We start from the raw sequence: 19,257 nt of genomic DNA, 5'->3' as shown, positions 1-19,257 counted from the left end.
ATTTGAGTCTATCTTGGTATAAACTTTGTGGAGGGCATTGGCAAAATTTCCTAAAGTTTTAGATGTGTGTATTGATCCATCAATTCCAGTTCTGGATATCTACCTCACAAATCACTAACAGCGTGCTCAGTAATGCTTAGGTTGTTTTAATGATGCTCATTGCAAGGTGGTTGCAGTAAACATTTTGACCGAAATGCTGAGTTGTTACTGCAAAGGAAGGATGATTTTACATTTTTACTCCATCTTCATCTGTTCTGTTTGAACTTTCTGAAAGCCTTTCAAAACAATTTGACATCTCAAAATACACCTGAAAACATCTTACTGTCTTGAGAATTTGTTTAAACTGGATAAGTGGAATACAGTGGATTTCATTGATTCTATTGTCTTTCTGTAATTTGTTTCTGGGACTCGGGAAATAAAAGTAGTGAAAATGTTATTTAGAGTGCTAGATACTGACAGTGATTAAAAGGATTATTTAAATGATGTTATTTATGGAGGAGTCTTGCAATTTTTGGAAGTGCCTTTGGTTCTGGGGAGAGCTTCCTCCTTTGTCGAGTTTGAGATCTTTTGCTTCTGTTCATGTTAGAGGCTGCACAACTAGAAGTACTGCTACAGTATCGCACTCAGAGAATGGCTTTTAGGATGGAAATTAGAATAGAACTGAAAATGGGAAATGGTATCTTTGACAAGTGAATATTTCCAATTTATGTAGTACATTCTGGAACTAAAACAAACGTAATAGAAATTTATTTCAAATTCAGATTGGTTTTTCAACCAGTCTTATAAAATTACTGCCATCATATCAGTGTTGAGAGGCAGAATAATTTTGTAGATAGAAAGCAGGTTTAAGCACCTATTTTGTTTTAGGACGTAATTATATTCTATTCTGACTTGTGCATTATTGTCGAAAATTATATGTGTCTCCAATGTTTAACGGCATTTTATGTTTTTGCCACATTATAAGTTTGAGGTGATCGTAAATAAATATTACCTGATTATAAATATCAGGTGATTTGATTTTAAAAGTGAAGTCTAAACAATTCTGCTACTTGCACTCACAAGTATAGAACTATTAAAGGAAGGGGATCTCACACATCAAGAGAAGGCTGAAAGTGCAAGTAAGACCAGATTACTACCTAATGTTATTTTGAGTACTAAACAAGACAGGACATTTATTTATAAGCCTTTCTACTCTCTTGAATTATGAAACTTGTTTTCACTGCCTTATAAGAACCTAATATTTAATTTATGACTCAGAAGGGAAAAGGAGATCTTTCCTGAATTTGGGCTATAGATTTTATAAACAGGTATATGACCCAGAAAGCCCTCTTCTGGATATCTACCCTAAAAATTTGAAAACATTTACTCACAAAGATATGTACCTTTAAATTCATTGCGACACTATGCACAGTGGCCAAGATACGGAAAAAAACAAAGTGTCCCTTAATAGATGATTGAATGAAGATGTGGTGCATATATAGAATGGAATACTACTCAGCCATTGGAAAAGATGAAATACTATTGTACAATTTGTGACAATGTGGATGGATCCTCAGACTATCATGTGAAGGGAAATAAGTCAGACAGAAAACGTCAAGAACTATATGATTTCACTTAATGTGGGATATAAAACTGAAACTCATAGACCCAGACAACAGTGTGCTGGTTATCAGAGGGAAGGAGGTATGGGAGTAGTAGTAAAGGGCAAAGGGGCCCAAATAGATGGTGATGGAAGATTGGACTTTGGGCGGTGGGCACACAATGCAAAATACAGAGGATGTATCGTAGGATTATACACTTGAAACCGATATAATTTTATCAGCCAATATCACCTCAATACATTTAGTGGAAAATAAAACTAATAAAGGACTCATCTAATTAGGTCAGGCTCACCTAAAATTTTCTTATAATTATTTTTTTCTGGTTAATGGGGAAACAGAACATCTTTTTTCAGAGTCTACAGAGAAATTTATTTGTTTATGAGAGCCATGATTTGGAACATTGAAAAGTTCTTTTGGGAATGTGATTTGGGAAAAATGCGATGAGAGGGTGAGACTCGGCAACCCACAGGCCTGGTAAAAGACGCGCACAAACTCTCTTGGGTGAACTCTGCTCTGATTTCAGGCCAAAGTTGTTTACCCGGCACCCTGGGTGGTTGAAAGGCCCTGGCTCGAGAGAATCTATGTGGAATCTTTCATCTTTGTCTTCTTTTTCACTGGTATTTCATCTAGCATAGCATCTACTGCTGCCTCAACTTGTTTTTGTAGCTTTTCCTTTTCTTTTCTTTTTGGGGGGTTGGGAGGCTTTGGTGGTAAGTCTGGTCAGCACATGGCCACACACAATCCTCTCCATCTTCAGCAGAAGAGTCACAATTCTCGTCTCAAAAAGGGTCTCTGACCTACTGCTCAACCTGGACTCTTTTTGCTTGGTCTTGGGTTGTGTGTAGTTTTCCACATTTTTATATTTGACTTTTTCTTTTTATTTCCCCTTTTCCTTTCTGTTTGGTTCTCTGGAAGATCAGGGCCCACAGCCATGGCCTATGGCTTGTTGTTTAGTTCTGCCATCCGCTTGGCAAAGTCCTCCTGGATGGTGAAGGCACTGCTACCGTATTGGACATTTCATTCCCATCCGGAGTGGCGAGGCTGAGATCATCCTGGGGAGTCTCTTTACTCTGTCTTTTCTGAAAAATGCAGTCAAGATCTGTTTTGCTCTGAGATATTTCCTTCCCTTTTGTGTGTTTCCTATAATGAATACGGATTTTGGAGATGTTGGACTTTTTTTCAAGGCTGAAAGATTTCTTTTCCCCTTGTTGTCCTAGGAGGAGCCTGCTACTTCCAGCCCATGGCAAGTGTTCAGTTCAGCCAGAAGCTGGTTAAAAGCATCCTGATGATCAATCCAGCTGTCTTCATTATTGATCATAGCTCCAAGTCCCAGGTGGTTATTTTTCACTTGAACTTTAATATGATGTGTAGCTTCTTTCTCTTGAACCCCTTAACCCTTTCCTTGAGACCACCCCATCTCCTCCAGTATCCTCTGGCCAAACTTGAAATCATTCTTACATCCACAGCCCACTTCTGTTTCCGCTGATGCTTATTAGTTAGCTTCGAACTGTTGCAGAGCCTGTGATGTCGCTGGGCCGCCAGGCCTGGGCATCTGGGGCTACTTGGCAGTCGGCTCGCAGAGAAGTTGGAACCACCTGACTCGCGTGCCCGGAGAACTGCAGCTATGGAATACCTTCTTCGTGCCGTCACCCAGGTAGGGTTTTTCTTCCGTTACACACGCACACACAGGGTAAATATCTATAGTTATGTATCAATATCTATATCTATATCCTTATTTTGTATAATAATACTGAGATCATTAGAATTAAGATCATTCCAACTGAGTATCTTTTCTCACACTATGGCTCATATTTTAACTTGATTTATGGCATCTTTTAAGGAAGATTTTAATTTTGTCAAACAAAAATCATAGTTTTTAATTAATTTTTTTGTATTCTCTTTTAGTAGCACAGTGTCATTATGTGTGTGTGTGTGTGTGTGTGTGTGTGTGTGTGTGTGTCTCATCCTCACCCAAGGCCACTTTTTCATTGCTTTTCAGAGAGAGAGAGAAAGGGGAAGAGAGAGAGAAACATCATCAATGTGAGAACAAACATCAGTCACTTGCCCCCTTAAGCTTCCTGACCAGAGATCAAACCTGCAACCTAGGTATGTGTCCTAACCAGGAATTGAACTCTCAGCCTTTTGGTGCACAGGGTGATGCTCTAACCAATTAAGCCACAGCAGCCCAGGCTTTTCTTCTGATATTTTTATGTTTTAGTTTTTCTCATCAGGTTTCAATTCGTATTTGATTTGTATAGTATACACAATGAAAGAGAAATGTTTTTCCATGTGAAAGGTCAGATGTATCACTGTCCTTTATAGACTTGAATAGTACATTCTTTCCCCCATGCATTGGTAATGTAATCTCTCTTAGACCAATTTTTGGTGTATGCATAGGTGGGTATGTATGCTAACAACTTACATACTCTATTTTTGCCATTGTTATATTGAGTATTCCTAAATTATTATCAGTATCACATTTTAAAAATTATATCCTTTTTAAAAAAATATTTATTTATATTTAGAAAGAGCAGAAGGGAAGAAGAAAGAGGTAGAGAAACATCAATGTGTGGTTACCTCTTGTGCTCTCCTTACTGAGGACCTGGCCTGCAACCCAGGCATGTGCCTGGACTGGGAATCGAACCAGCGACCCTTTGGTTTGCAGGATGGCACTCAATCCACTGAGCCACACTGGCCAGGGCTATTATGTACTTTTAATAAGCCTAATGTTCTGAACAGAGTATCCCTCGTAGAGTTCTTAAAAATTATGTTGTTATAGACCTTTTAAATTTCCATAAATATTAGGCGATATGATTTTAAAAGTGAAGTCTAAACAAGTCTATGACTCACACTCACAAGTATAGAATTACTAAAGGAAAGGGACCTCACTCATGAAGAGAAGGCTGAAAGTGTCTGACATCTTTTATTAGATTTATTTCTAAGTGCATTTTAAATATTATTCCTATTTTTAAAAGTACGTCTGAGTGGTCGTCTATATTTTCTAATACTATGTATGGAATGGCAATTTCTTATTTGCAATGTTATGAATATGCTTTAGGCAAAACAACATGGGATAGTGCGTACCTCTGGGCTAGAAGCAGTGAAGAGCTCATACTACCACACTTCCAAATGAGGTGGACAGAACTGTTTGAGAGGATCTGTGGATTCCCATAGAGGAAAGCAGGCAGTCCACAGGAGCCTCCGGGAGGGAGGTTGGGGGGTAAGCCAGGGAAATCAGTCCTTTGCCCTCACTTTTTTTTGTCCTCTAGTTTCTTGCTAGTATCTCTTCTTGGTTGAACCCAACTCAAAGCCTGAGGGTTTAGGGAGGCTGTGAATTCAGTCCACATAGGAAAGCCCCTTAGGACACAGGACAGAGTGTAAAAGGATTTAGAGTAGATCTTGGGGGCACACAGAAGATGTACAGTACTCTTCTATTTGTGTTAGTCAGGGTTCTCCAGAGAAGCAGAACAGATGGGATACAGGTATTGGCTCATGCAGGTATGGAGGCTGAGAAGTCCCATGATCCGCTGTCTGGATACTGGAAAAGCTATTGGGGTGGTTTGAAGCCCTGAGAGCCAGAGAGCTTATGATATAGATTCTAGTCTGGGTCAGGAGGCCTGAGAACAAGCTCAAAGAATCAGGCAGTCGCTGCTAGTGTGGCTCAGCGGACTGAGCGCTGGCCTGTGAACCAAAAGCTCGCCTATTCGATTCCCAGTCAGGTACATGCCTGGGTTGTGAGCCGGGTCCCTGGTTAGGGGGGTGTGTGAGAGGCGATTGATGTTTCTTTCATGCATCCGTCTTTCTCCGTCCCTTCCCCTCTCTCTAAAAATAAATAAATAAATAAACAAACAAACAAACTTTAAAACAATCAGACAGAGAGCAAATTCAACCTCCTTCCACTTTTTGCTTCTATTCAGGCTTTCAACAAAATGGAAGATGAGCAGCCACATAGGCGAGGGCCATGTACTTTACTAAAGTCCACCAATTTAGATGAGATGCTAATCTCTTCCAGGCACACCCAGAAAGACCATTTAACCAGCTATTTGGTAATCCCTTGGTTTGGTTAGGTTGGCATAAACTTAACCATCACAGTAGTGTACACACATCCAATCCTCATGCTTTCATGAAATAGATATTTTTATATTCATCTTAAAAATGAAGAAATTGAGATACAGACAGGGTAATTAACGTAACCGAAGTCTCACTATCAGTAAATGGGGGAGCTGGACTTCTAACCTGGCTGACTGATTGCCGGATCTATACTCCTAAACATTATTCCTCTTATGTTTGGTCTGGTGATTGTGAAATAACAATAATAACATGAATAAATATTGCACTGTTCTTTCATACCAGATAAAATTTTGATTGAAATTAAATTGAAACTTTAAAATAATGTGGGGCTAAACATAGTTATTTATTATGTCTTCCAAATGGCAGTCTGTCTATTCATTTAGGTTTTCTTTAATAAGAAGCTTTAAAATTACCTCTAAAAAGACCTTGCACAACTTTGCTAGATTTATTTTTGGCTGTATTTTTCTTGCTATTGTAAACTGTTTTTTAAATACCTACAAGATTTATGTGTGTATAAATTAGGTTGTATTGGATTTTTGTATATTAATTCCAGCGAATTTGCTAAACTTTCATACTTATTATGTAAATGTAACTAGTTACTTTTGGGTCTCTATACACACAATTATCTTCAGTGAATATGGATAATTTTGTGGATTCCTTTCCAATCATACTGTTTTTAATTTGTTTTTCCTTTATATGTGGTACTAGTTGAGTCCTCCATTACAGTGCTCAACCACAGTTGTGATAACTGGCATTCTTGTCCTACTTATTATCTTAAAAGTAATACTGTTTCATTTCACCATTGATTTGGATGAGTTTACTTTTCCTTTTTTAAAGATTTTATTTATTTCTTTTTAGAGAGGGGACAGAGACGGAGAAAAAGGAGAACTATCAGTGTGTGGTTGCCTCTTGCGTGCCCCGTACTGGGGACCTGGCCTGCAACCCAGACACTTGCCCTGACTGGGAGTCGAACCAGTGACCCTTTGCTTCACAGTCTGGTGCTCAGTCCACTGAGCCACACCAGGCAGGGCATGGATGAGTTTGCTTTTTTAAAAAAGTTCCTTTATATACCAAATAAAGTAGTAGAATCTTTTTCATAAAATATATTTGAAAGCTACTTAAGTTCATATGATTTTCTCTTTAATTCTGTCACTGGGATGAATTATGTTGTGGAACAAAACCTAATGCAACTATATTTTACTTTTTTTCACATCGCTTGATTCAATTTGTGTCTTAGTTTAGGAAACTACAAGCTAACATATGTTCGGTTACAAATTATTGAGAGAGTGTTCTATAGGAGGGACGGGGACAGAACCAACAAAGCAAGGATGCGGTCTTGGAATACCAGTCCACAAATGTCCTGCCTTGAGGCAGGTGGGCTTAGTTTTTTGTAATTTCATCAGTTGCTGTTCCCAGTACAAGAGCGTGTGTGCAAAGCATGTAGATGGCAGGGCAAGGCCACAACCTGTTTTTATAAATAAAGTTTTATTGGAGCACAGCAGTGCTCACTCATTTAGATGTTTTCTATGGCTGCTTTTGTGCTACAAAGGCATAAGCGAATAGTTACAATTCAGACTATCTGGCCCACAAGTCCTAAATTATTTGCCATCTGTCCCTTTACAGAAAAAGGATTGCAAACCCTTTATCTAGATTCTTGTTGAGATTGGTCTTTTTTTCCCCAACACTTTCTTTTGCTTTTCGGTTTGTTTTATGTTAACAGGTTTATAATAATTTTAATTATTATAGTCAAGAGGCCTGTTCTAAATTCCTCTAGACTTTGAATAACTGGAATAAGTTGGCAGAATTTTTCTTACAGCTCACAGGTAACACTTGCTGAGCATGTAGTCTTATTTATGGGAAAATTTTAAAGCTCTAATACAGTTCCTTTAACTATTTAGCTATTTAAAAAGACTATAATAATCATATTTTTATAAATGTGTTTATGTGAGTGAAATTTTACATTTATTGATATGCTGTTATATTCTCAACTTTTTATTGTCTGTAACATTTTTAATGTCCCCTTTTTAAATTTTTTATATTGGCTTTTCTATCCTCTGTCACTTTTATTAATCTTTTCAAAATATTAATATTGTTGATTTTCTCTGTTTTATCATTTTCTTATTTTTTCTAATTTATTAAGCTGTCCTTGTTCTTGTATTATGTCTTCATCTTACTTTCCTTAGATTCTGTTCTTTTTCACACCTTTTCAATTATGTTTGGATCATAGAGTTCAGCCATTCTGTTTCCCAGCATGAATGCTTGATTTATATTATTTTAAGTATTTTGAAATGTATTTATTATCTAACTACATTTCCAGTATGGCTAATTCATTTACCCATGAGGTGCTTGAAATATGTTTATAATTTATAACTCTACAAGCCTTCTCTAATTATCATTTATTATTGACTTTAACTTAATTGCTTTGTATCAGAGAACACATTGTGTATGATTACAGTTGATTAACATTTGTGTAGCTTCACTGTAAAATGTGTGGCCATTAAAAAGTGCTTCATGTATAACTGAATGACTTTGAGGTTTAGTGTATTTCAATAATTCTGGAAAATTCACTGCTAATGTATCTCTAATTGGATTTCCAGGAGTGGATAAAGAAAATGGAAGAGTATTATTCTAAGATATTAGGCCTTCTTATTTAATCTTCTCTTAATATCTAATATACTTACTACCTTTTTTCTCTATTACACATCCTGTATAAATTTTTCATATGTATCAATTATTAATTTTTCCTAATCTCTATTGAATCTCATTTAGCTGAGCTTAAGTATACCGTGTTTTAAGTTTTGAGATAGTCTATTTGATATTTTTGTAATTTGTTTAGTTACTTTTATAGGTTCTTGCTGGTGTTTTTAATTTATTTCTTTAGATATTTTGAACAAATTATTTCTGTTACGTGTATGATGATTCCTATGTATGAATTTTTGTATATCTGATTCTGCATTTTTTTGACTTAATCATAGTGCCTCCTTTCCTTGTATACCATTTGCATAAACTCCTCGCAACACTGTATTTGTATGGGTATTCCTTGGGGTTACCCACAGGCTTAAGGTGAAGGTTATTCCTTCAGGAGGATTTGTGTTTCCTTGCAAAGAGTGTGAAATTGAGCTTCAAACCCGCCTCCTTTGGATCACTGTGTGTGTTTAGAAATTCCAAGGGAGGATATTTTCTTTCCTCCTACAAGCAAAAGTTCAGTACATGGTCTCCACTTAAAAGGTGCCTTCTAAAGTTACTTCTCTAGAGTTCACCTTTCAGTTTCTTTCTGGAATTTGAGGAGGATTCATTACTTTTTTTTCTCAGCTGAACGATGACTAAAAAAAAAAAAAATTATTATCCTGCATTGTTTTGGTTTTCTGTGGTAAGCTTGTTCGACAAGGAAATGGAATCCTTGATTTGTTTAATACAATGATACATTTCAGTTTCCAAATATACCACTTAGAATTTAGCATTACCTTTCTAAATGAGATTGCTATATTATTTTGTTTTCCCTTATTATCTTTTAGACATTGGATTATCAAAATTAGGGTGGAGGATGGGAATAAAATAAAATAATAATAATAAAAAATGACTAGCAACAAAAAAATATTAAGCATATTCCCATAGCAATCTTTCCTGTATGCTTTGCCATTGAAATTAAAAAGCAGAAGATACTCTTTTTTAACTGATTTCTTTTTCTTTTAAATTAGCCTAGCTTTAGGAAATATATTGAGGAAACTTCCCTTGTTTATGTTTTGTAGAACAATTTTTTCTAGGGAAGTCTTCCAGGCTTGTGGAAGTGTACTCTTCGTCTTTGGACACTCACCACAGGTGTTTGATATTAGGTGATACATTGACATTAATGTCAAACTGTAGGATTCTTCTGTCTCACAAGAGATAGGGATTTGGATCTCCACTCACGTGTGGCAGAGTCTAGGGTTTTGATTTCTCGGAGACCTCTTAATTATTTCCTAGCCAGAAGACTGGACAGGTGACAATTGTTCTTGCTGCCTCCTTGCCCCAGAAACTATAGTTTTCCAATCCCCTTTAATAGCTGTCTGCTGGCATGTCAGGGCCGTTTCCTGACATGAAGCTTCATGCAGGCATAAGCTCACATCCTCTTGGGCATTACAACCCCAGCCTTGTGCGACCAGGGCCTATTTGCAGGTTTGATAACCATGGTATCAACAAGCAGAGCTAACACTGTGGTATTGACTTGCCTTTCTGTTTCTGGAAACTAGGGGTATCATCTCTTCTAGATATAGCTGAGCTGTGAATAAACAATTCTGTCTAGGAATTTCATGTTCCATGAGTGGGAGGGGCATCGGTGCCATTCATTAGGCTGTGCTACCAAAAGCAGCCAACCTTTCATTTTCTGCTAGTTGAAAGGAGGCTGTTGAAATGCTGCCCAAATCTCTTCATCAGTGAAATGGGCAAAAATACTGCCATTTAACCTAATGGTATCATATTGGAGAATGACCTAAATCATTATAAAATTACACTATTCTATGAATGGTGTTCTAAATGGATGCCAAAGGCATTGATACTTTAATTTTCTCTTTTATGTTTTTTTCTCCCTATAATGTCTACTTTTTAAACCCTGGCTTAATGCCCACAGATGTAATGTTTTCCACTTATGTTATTTTCCACTTCACGTTTCTCAGTCCAGAGGAAATTTCAACACAAGATTTCATTTCAATAATATCTTCATACATCTGTTTGAAAAGTAATGTGATTTCTATTATAATTGTCCTGTCACGACAGATTACAGTCCCAAAGGCATGTTGAGTTTTTCTTCACTTATGAACTCATTTATTATATATACAAATGCCATATATAAATATTTATCCATCTAACTGATAAAATGGGTATCTTCCAATAGTGATAAAATTAAACTAATAGAAAATATTTTGCATGATGATGAGAGCATTATCTCAACCTGCGTGTACTAGTCCCCTAAGGACACTTTTGATCTCATTATTGCTGGTCTGAGCTCTGCCTTCTCACAAAAGAAGTTCACGTGGCAGGAGTTCTATATTCAGTGACTTTTAAAAGAACTTACTATTACCCAAAATAACTTCATTGAGATTATTCCATAAGAACAAACACTGATACAAATATTATGTAGTTGAAATCTGCTAGGAGAGTAGATCTTAAGTGTTCTCAATACACATACAAAAGTGGTTATTGTGTGAGGGAATGCATGTATATACTAACTTGACTGTGGTAATCATTTCAGAATATATATGTATATCATAGCATTATGTTGTACACCTTAAATATATACAACTTTATTTATCTATTATATCTCAGAAAAGCTGAAAAAATAAACAAAACTTAACATTGTTGATTAGATCTTTGTTTATATAACTTATGAGTTAATATTGGGCATCACTCAGTTTTTTCCAATAAAGAGTCTGTAATCTATTATATAAGTTTGTTTACAGGCAGCAAAATTACCTGCAAGAGAGGTTCCACTCATAGTTTTAGATCCTTTAATAGTGATTCGTGACTGAATTTCTAGGTGACCTCAGGAAGGTGAATTAGAAGCATGTAGATATTTAGATATCGAGTCAGCTTCAGTCCTTTGTAAAAAAATCTATTCAATACATCTTGAGTGTGGATGATAAATGCTTTTCATATGAACTACATTTGCTGAGAGAACACATTAATGGAGGAATACTAATAAATCAACTATTCTTCAGAATGTATTCTGTTCTTTGTTGCATTTATAGAAGAATAATGTCTACATTAGGGAACTGATAAATCCAGAATATTAGTATTTGTCAGGTCATACGTGACATGTTAGGTTCAGTTCTGGGTGCCACATTTTACAAGGATCTTTGAAAAATGGAAATGCATTCAAAAGAAGCTGACTGGGAGATTGAAACGATGACATACGAAGAATTAGTGAAAATTTTGGAAGTGTTTAGCTTGGAGATCAGAACACAGAGAAAACAGTGTGTTCTTTAAAAATGGGAAGGGTTGCCAGTCATTCAGTAAACAGTCCTTGAGCAAGTACCTCACATCAGGTACATAATGAGCATGGGGCTTTGAAGGGAGGTATTATGAATAAGAAGGGGGTGCTCTTTTCAACAAGTATACAGAATAATTATAACTCATGTTATAATTGTGTAAATTCTACCAAAAATATAGTCCCGAAAAGTTATAGGAGAACATATGTAGAAGGAATTACTGAAATATACATTTGGTTGCCTCAGATTTCATAACTAGGGACAATGGATTAAAGGAACGAGGCACATATTTTCAAAAACAATATAATGAAGATCTTTCTGACGATTTTATTAGTTTTACAGAGAATTTACACTCAGCTAAGCCTTGTATGAACTCAGAATTATCACTATAATCTTCACAGTGGATGCTATTATTATCACTTTTACAGATGAGGAACGGAAGGCACAGAAAGTTTAAGTGACTTGCTCAAAGGTCGCATGTAACAGAATTACGGTTTGAATACAGACAGTCTTGCTCTAGAAAACATGCTCTTAACCCCCTGGCTACATTGCCTCTCCAGATAGATCATTGGTCTCCATCACAGGACATTGTACAATCTCCATGGCTACCCTTTAAAAGTGATACTGCCCAGATTGAGAGGATGATCTAAGTGACCTTCGAGAACTTTCTGATTATTATGAATCTGTGCTGCTGCTGAGATAAGCTTATGAGCAATCAGTAGTCATTAGTTTACAGACTAAGGTTAATACATTGGACCTTTATTTTAGGCCAGATCAAGAAATTCTATCGTTTGATTTGTAGCGAAGATAGATATCTGCGTATTCTTATTGCTTGCCAGTTAGCGTTTTTATCTCCTAGACGGCACAGCATTTTCTTTGCTCAATGAAAATCTTGATTTTCTACTCCCTGAGGATATATTCCTCATGACACACCACAGTGCTGCATTCCTCATTGTTTGCCAGTGTGCTTTCCTACAATTTCCCTTTGTCTTCCATGACTTAATTGAGATCTCCAAGAGCAGCTGTTCAGCTAGATTCCTGGCATCTGTCTTCTAAAGGAATATATTTGAAATTGATTGAGGCTGGTTGCAAACAACTTCTTATATATTGGTGGACTAGTGCTATTCCAAAGACAAACCATCGCAGGTTTTTTGTCTTTGGCAACGTTTATAAAAATATCCTATGTGACAGGTAACTGTGGTGGATCCACTTCTGGTTTGCCGAAAAGATGTCCCATCAGTGCACAGGAAGTTCAGTGGTTTGTTCTGGAGCTTGATGTGATTTCAGTGCAATGCTCAATGCCTCCCCTGCAATGGGTCTCAGCTGGAGAACTAGCTGCCCATATCAGTGAATGTGAAAGAAGATCATACCCACAAACTCCCGCCTCCATTACCTGCATCTGTGTTCGCACACCCTGCTTTCTTTTTGGTCACTGTGAACAAACTGTTCTCCCAGCAAAAATGAACACTTCCACTTGGGCACTAGATCTAATTTCTTTATGCCTATTCAAGGACTTTGGTGCAGTAATCTCTCCTCTTTTCTGTGACATAAATTTATTAAGACTGGAAAGTGTTAGGGAGGAGCAGGTATAGTAGGTGGTGAAATAAAGAGTTCTCTTTTGCAATGTTCTGTGAAGCGCATGCCCAATCCAGTATCTAAGTGGATGTCTCAAGTGGTAGATGCATAAATGAGTCTGGAATACGAGGCAGGTCTCAAGCACAGGTAGGTAATTTGGAAGTCAGAAATACATAAATGGTATTAAAAGCCACAAGATGTGACTGGGTATGTACAGAAAACTAGAGCATCACTGATTGGTTTTTAGAGACCTCACAGAGAAGCCAGCAAAGCAGCGTGCGTTGGAAGTGTAATGAAGGACAAGCAAGGGAAGTGTTTCAAGAAAGGAGTGGCCAATGATACTGACTACTACCGAGAAATATATTTAAAAAAATTAGAAATGTGAATGTTGGGTTTAACAGTGAAGCCACCTTCCTTTGACAGTTGAGTTATTGAGCAGTGTTCGAGAGATAAAGTCCACATTTTTTCCAAGAAGATTTTCTGTAAAGAGGAAAAGAGAAACTGGTTGGTACAAGGCGGGAGGTACCCGTTGCCAAGGGAATGCTAAGGAATGAATATGTTTGGAAAGTACTTTCAGAACTGACAAAGCAGTGAAAAAGTTATATGTAATACTCAGGTGGCAAACATTGATGCCATTGTTAAAGGTAATACTGAAAGGGCTAAAAAATTATGAAGAAATACAAATATCACACTTAGATTAAGGTAATCTTAGTCAATCAATCTGTATAAAATTGACAGGAATTTTCAGAACTATGGACAGAGAACAGCTCTGAGTAATATTTCCTGGAATAGGTACAGACTGGTATTCTATAAGTACATTCAATATTATTGATGCCTCTAAAATTTATCTGGCACATACCTGTTACTAAGAAATATTATGTCCTTTAATTTAACTTCAGGAAAGGATACATTCCCTCTTAGATCAGACATTTACTTCCAAAATTAAAAAAAAATCACTGGGAGTATAACATGAAAAATTCATAGAATGCATTCTCCTATCACTATTTTCTTTAATGGACTTCCAAATATTGATAATGAAATAAAACTCCCAATGGTCCATATGTTGGGCTACAAAATCTGCAGTGATCACTCCAAAATACTTAGTTACTGTTTTCTTTTTCAATTTTATATGCAATTATTTGCTCATAAGAACCTTTCCCCGCTTCATAGGTACAAATTAAAGCCATACCAAACATCATGGGAAAAGTTAAGGTTCAGCAGGTTCCAAGGTTAGATGAAAAAGTTAATTTTATCCTAGTTTAGCTGATTATAAACTTGGATATAATAATCAGGAATTTTCACTGTTTCTATTATTAATTAACATTATTGAAAACCAACAATGATGATGATGATTATTATGTGTAGGATTGTTCTTTGTACATAATAAATGAGCAATAAAGATCTGCAATTTTATTTCAAAAGAAGTACTCAAAGCTCATGGCAGACATTTTATGTTTACTTATTAAGAACTACTATAATTTGTTGCTTGTTAGGCCTCTCTTAAATAGTGAGCTATTTGGGCTAATCTAAATATTAGGATGCATTTGTCTTTAATGTACAAGAGGTAGGGTGAAACCTATTTTTTCCTTATACTTAGATAACTCCAAATTGGGTATAAATTGAATAGTGAAAGGCAAAATTTGATTATAAAAGTGAGGTAGTTATAGAAATGTAACTAACAGTCTCTGCATTATGCTAATCCCGATCTTCCCCCTCGTTGTCCTCTATTTCTATGTTATCCATAGAGTCACCCTACCTGGAAAACGGGTCCAGTGTGTGAGCCTTGCTCTCCCCTCAGTCTCTTATCCTCACCTTTAGAGTATTTAGGAGGGTAAGGCACCCCTTTAGGACATACAGATTACACCAGAATTTCTAGAAATATTAATTTCGAACATGTGCTAGGCATCTGTGGGCTGAACAGATGAATATCTGGGAGATGGGTACAATTTCTTCTAAACACATTCATCTGGGGAGACAGTTGTCCGTCCCTTAAGGTAATGTTAACCATTACAGTGGGTTTTATTTCTTTATACTTATTTTTTAACAATGATGTGAAAACAAGTGAATATACTTGCAAATAATTTCTAATATATCGATAGGCAGATACATGATTACAAAATTACCTTAAGCCTGTTCCAGTTTCATCTAGGAAAGGAGAAAACAGAGTGATGTAATTTTCATTCTAATACAAGTAATTCCACTCAAAGCTCTATAGCCTGACATTGATCATTGGATCAAATATCAAGACTAGTTTATTTATTATTATTATTTCCATCCTTCTTTTTAATGTGTGTACTTTGGGAAAATGGCGACATTTCTCTTAACTTCAGTTGTCCCATTTACAAAATGGAGATAAGGTACCCATTTTTAACTGTATCTCAGAGTTGTCCTGAGGCTCAAACAAGTTAATTTATGAAAAGGTAATATCTAATTTATAAACTATTAAAACTATAAGGTCCTATTTTTATTAACACTAGATGGGTTTAGCTTTTTCTTTATTCTACAATTTGCTTTAAGATGTCAATCTTATAAAAGATAAACTTAAGCTAGTTAGCTGAGCTTTTATAGTCATTTATTTATTGTGAGGTAAGTGATATTCCAGAGAAAAGTTCTGGGGTCATTGCATTTTACAAAAGTGAAAACACATTATAGAAGCATCATAAATATTAAACAACTACATAAGCTATTTGGAAGTATCTATTGAAATACTTTGCTGTGTCTCTGAAACACCCCTTAGCAAACTCTGAATAATTAATGATGTTTTCAAAAACTACAGATAGTAATGTGAAGTTCATTCATGTCTTTCAAAGCCATTGGAATTCCTGGGGATAAATGAGTACAAATCTAAACAAGCATCTTTTTTCTTAAAAAAGAAAATAAAGTAAGTCATGCAGTTTTCAGTAAGTCATCACTCTGTAAATTAGGATATTTCTTTTTTTATTTTGCCCCAGGGTAAGGTTCATAGGGATATGGTGTACAGAAAACCAAAAAGCAACAATGGTCTGCTTATGCATGATACCGCATGTGAGTGCAAGTTCACTGGGACACTTTACCTTCTAAAGAAGGGTTGCCCACTGCTAGGAATGAGAATGACATCGAAGGTTAACAGAGAAGATTGATACCATTTTCTCTGATCAAATAAAAGTCTTTCTTCCCATGCACCACAGGTAGATACCAATTGCATATTAATACAAATACCATGATTTCGTTCTTGCTAAATTGTAAGTGATAACAAATTTAACCAATGTAGCATAGAAAGAAGGGATTCCAAGAGAAGAAGCAGGTTTTTTTTTTCTAAAGGGAAAAAAGCGACTAGAGTGAATGCAGAAGAGCTTGAAACTTCAAGCAAGTGACAATTTAATTATGTACCTTAGACATTTAGACATGGAGGTGATGAAGCTCTGGGAGAACTGTTAATGGTCATCTGCTTTAAATCCCTGCCTTTTGACAATGAAGCATTATAATATTATTCCAGTATTATAGATAAGATAATTTACCTAAACTAAAATGTGATTAGTCTCAAGGCCACAAATTAAATGGTGCAATGTAAAGTGATGAAGAAATCAGCCCATTGATGTTTAGAGAAAACCTGAACTCAGTAGTTAGAGAAATGAAATAGAGTGTCAACTAAGGGACACTTAAGGATTTACGCTCCTGGGCAAACACCTCTCCCCCATCCTAATATTCTACTGGACACATACAAGGAGCTCTGTACATGTATGTTATTGAATCCCTTTCAAATTAGCTTTTGAAGTGTGCTTCCTTGTGACTTATGTAATTCCAACCTCCTTCTTCTCGAGTATTTGGAATCTCTCCTCCGGGTCTGAGTCTCAGGAGAGATCCTCTCTACTGTTGATGACCCCAGGCAAATATTAGGATCGGAGTCTGATCAGCCTTCTGTGTGTAATGAAACCTGTGGTTTTGGTGTGTTAAGGATTGGTGCGTAGTGGGTCCAGGTCTCTGGCTGAAACAATCAGTCTCTCCTTCCTTCCTACAATGCAGTTTATTTTCTTTTTAAAAATAAAGATAACACCATTTATTATTTAAATAGCCTTATTGAGGTATAATTGATATACAGAAAGGTGCACATATTTAAGGTATACAGGCTGATGAGTTTGGATATATGCATATGCTCATCAAACCATCACCACAATCAAGTTGATAGATATACCCATCAACTCCAAAAGTTTCCTTGTGCCATCCCCTTTTGGTGATAAGAACACTTAACATGAGATCTGCCCTCTTTGCAGTTGATTTTTTAATAGGCTTTTTTATTTTGGAATATTTTCAGATTTACAGAAAAGTTAGAAAGATTGTACAGATAGCGCCTACATACCTTTCAGTCAGTTTCCCTAACATTAACATCTTACATAACGATCCGTATTACATCTGTCAACACTAAGAAATTAACGTTGATGCAATTCCATGAACTGTCATTCACTAATGTCTTGTTCACTAATGTCTGTTCTCCGTTCAAAAGGGATGCCTTTAAAAGTTAAGTTGCATGATGTGTTTTCTTTGCTCAAAATCCAACAATGGCTCAATATCACACTCAGAATAAAAGCCAGCATCACACAGGGGACTACAATGTACTACATCACCTTCTCTGCAATCAGTTACCGTTCTTGCTACTTCCTTTAACTGTTCTGTTTCCCACCCACCTGGATCCCTATGCTGCATTTACAATCAACCTTTTTGCTCTTCTCTAAATATACCAGGTACACTCCTGCCTCAGGCCTTTGCATTGAGGCTTCCTTCTGCCTGGGGCACTTGTCCTCAGTAATTTTCTTTTAACAATAGCAAAAATTTATTTAGTGTTTCTGGGTGCCGGGCACTGTGCTAAGTGTATTACGTGTTATTCAATTTAATCCCCCAAATAACTTGATAAAGGAGGTACTGTTATTATCCTCATCTTGCTTATAATGCCTTAGTTTTGACCCCGACATTGGGAAGGCCTGTGGGTAAATCCATGACCATTGCCACGAGTTACTTGAAGACTATTTGTAATGCAGAGACTTTCGCAAAACAGAGTTGTCCACTTGAGCACTTACCTATACAAACTGGAGTTTAAACTACTGAATTTAAGGGGACTCTTTTCCTTCAACCTCCTTCTCTCTTGTCTCCAAGTTTTTTTAAATTAATCTTTATTGTATTTTTTCCATTACCTTTTAACCCCCTTATACTCCTCTCCCCCTAGCAATCACCACACTGTTGTCCATGACCATGAGTCCTTTTCCTTTTTTGCCATATCCTTCCATCCTCTAACCCAACCCCCCATAGATGTCATCCTGCTCTCCATCTATGAGTCTGTCCCCACTTCCCTTGTTAGTTCATTGTGTTCATTACATTCCACATATGAGTGAAATCATATGGTAGTCGTCTTTCTCGGACTGGCTTATTTCACTTAATATCATATTCTCCAGGTCCGCCCATACTGTCACAAAGGGTAAAACGTTCTTCTTTTTTACAGTCGAGTAATATTCCATTGTGTAAATGTCCCATAGTTGCTTTATCCGCTCATCTACTGATCGATTTTTCATAAGGCTAACTCTCATCCTCTTCCAATCTTTGTTCAAATGTTACTTTATCAGTGACGCCTGTCCCCAAACTTTCAATCCCTCTCTACCATGCACTGCCCATTCCTATTCTTGCATTTACTTATCTCCAAAGTGCTTACCTACATTTTAAGTAAACTTTTTGTTTTAGAATAAGTTTAGATTTACAGAAATGTTGCAAAAATAGTACAGGCATTTCCTTTATACCTCACATCCCGTTTCCCCGATGCTTAACATCTTACATGATTATGGTACACCGGTTACAACAAAGAATCCAATATTGGTACATTAAGATAAACTCCATACTTTATTTGGCTTTTGTTAGTTTTTTCCTAATGTCCTTTGCCTGTACCACGATCCCATCGAGGATACTGCGTTACATTTAGTCATGTCTCCTTAACCTTCTCTGATATGTGACAGTTCCTCAGAGTTTGTTTTTCATGGTTTTGACAGTTTTGAGAAATGCTTGTCAAATTTTGTACATTGCCCCTC

The 19,257-nt window shown here is 36.5% G+C and overlaps 1 pseudogene; it reads right to left on the bottom strand.

Annotated features, from left to right (window-relative positions):
* Positions 1-2,180: 2,180 nt before the first annotated feature.
* LOC129065071 (PIN2/TERF1-interacting telomerase inhibitor 1-like) overlaps positions 2,181-19,257 on the bottom strand; it is a 35,105-nt pseudogene continuing 18,028 nt past the window's right edge.

The sequence above is a fragment of the Pteronotus mesoamericanus genome, unplaced genomic scaffold, assembly GCF_021234165.1.
Source record: "Pteronotus mesoamericanus isolate MK-2021 breed Mesoamerican mustached bat unplaced genomic scaffold, CSHL_Meso_final contig_173, whole genome shotgun sequence".
Taxonomy (NCBI): domain Eukaryota; kingdom Metazoa; phylum Chordata; class Mammalia; order Chiroptera; family Mormoopidae; genus Pteronotus; species Pteronotus mesoamericanus.
This window is presented reverse-complemented; position numbering and strand designations above follow the sequence as displayed.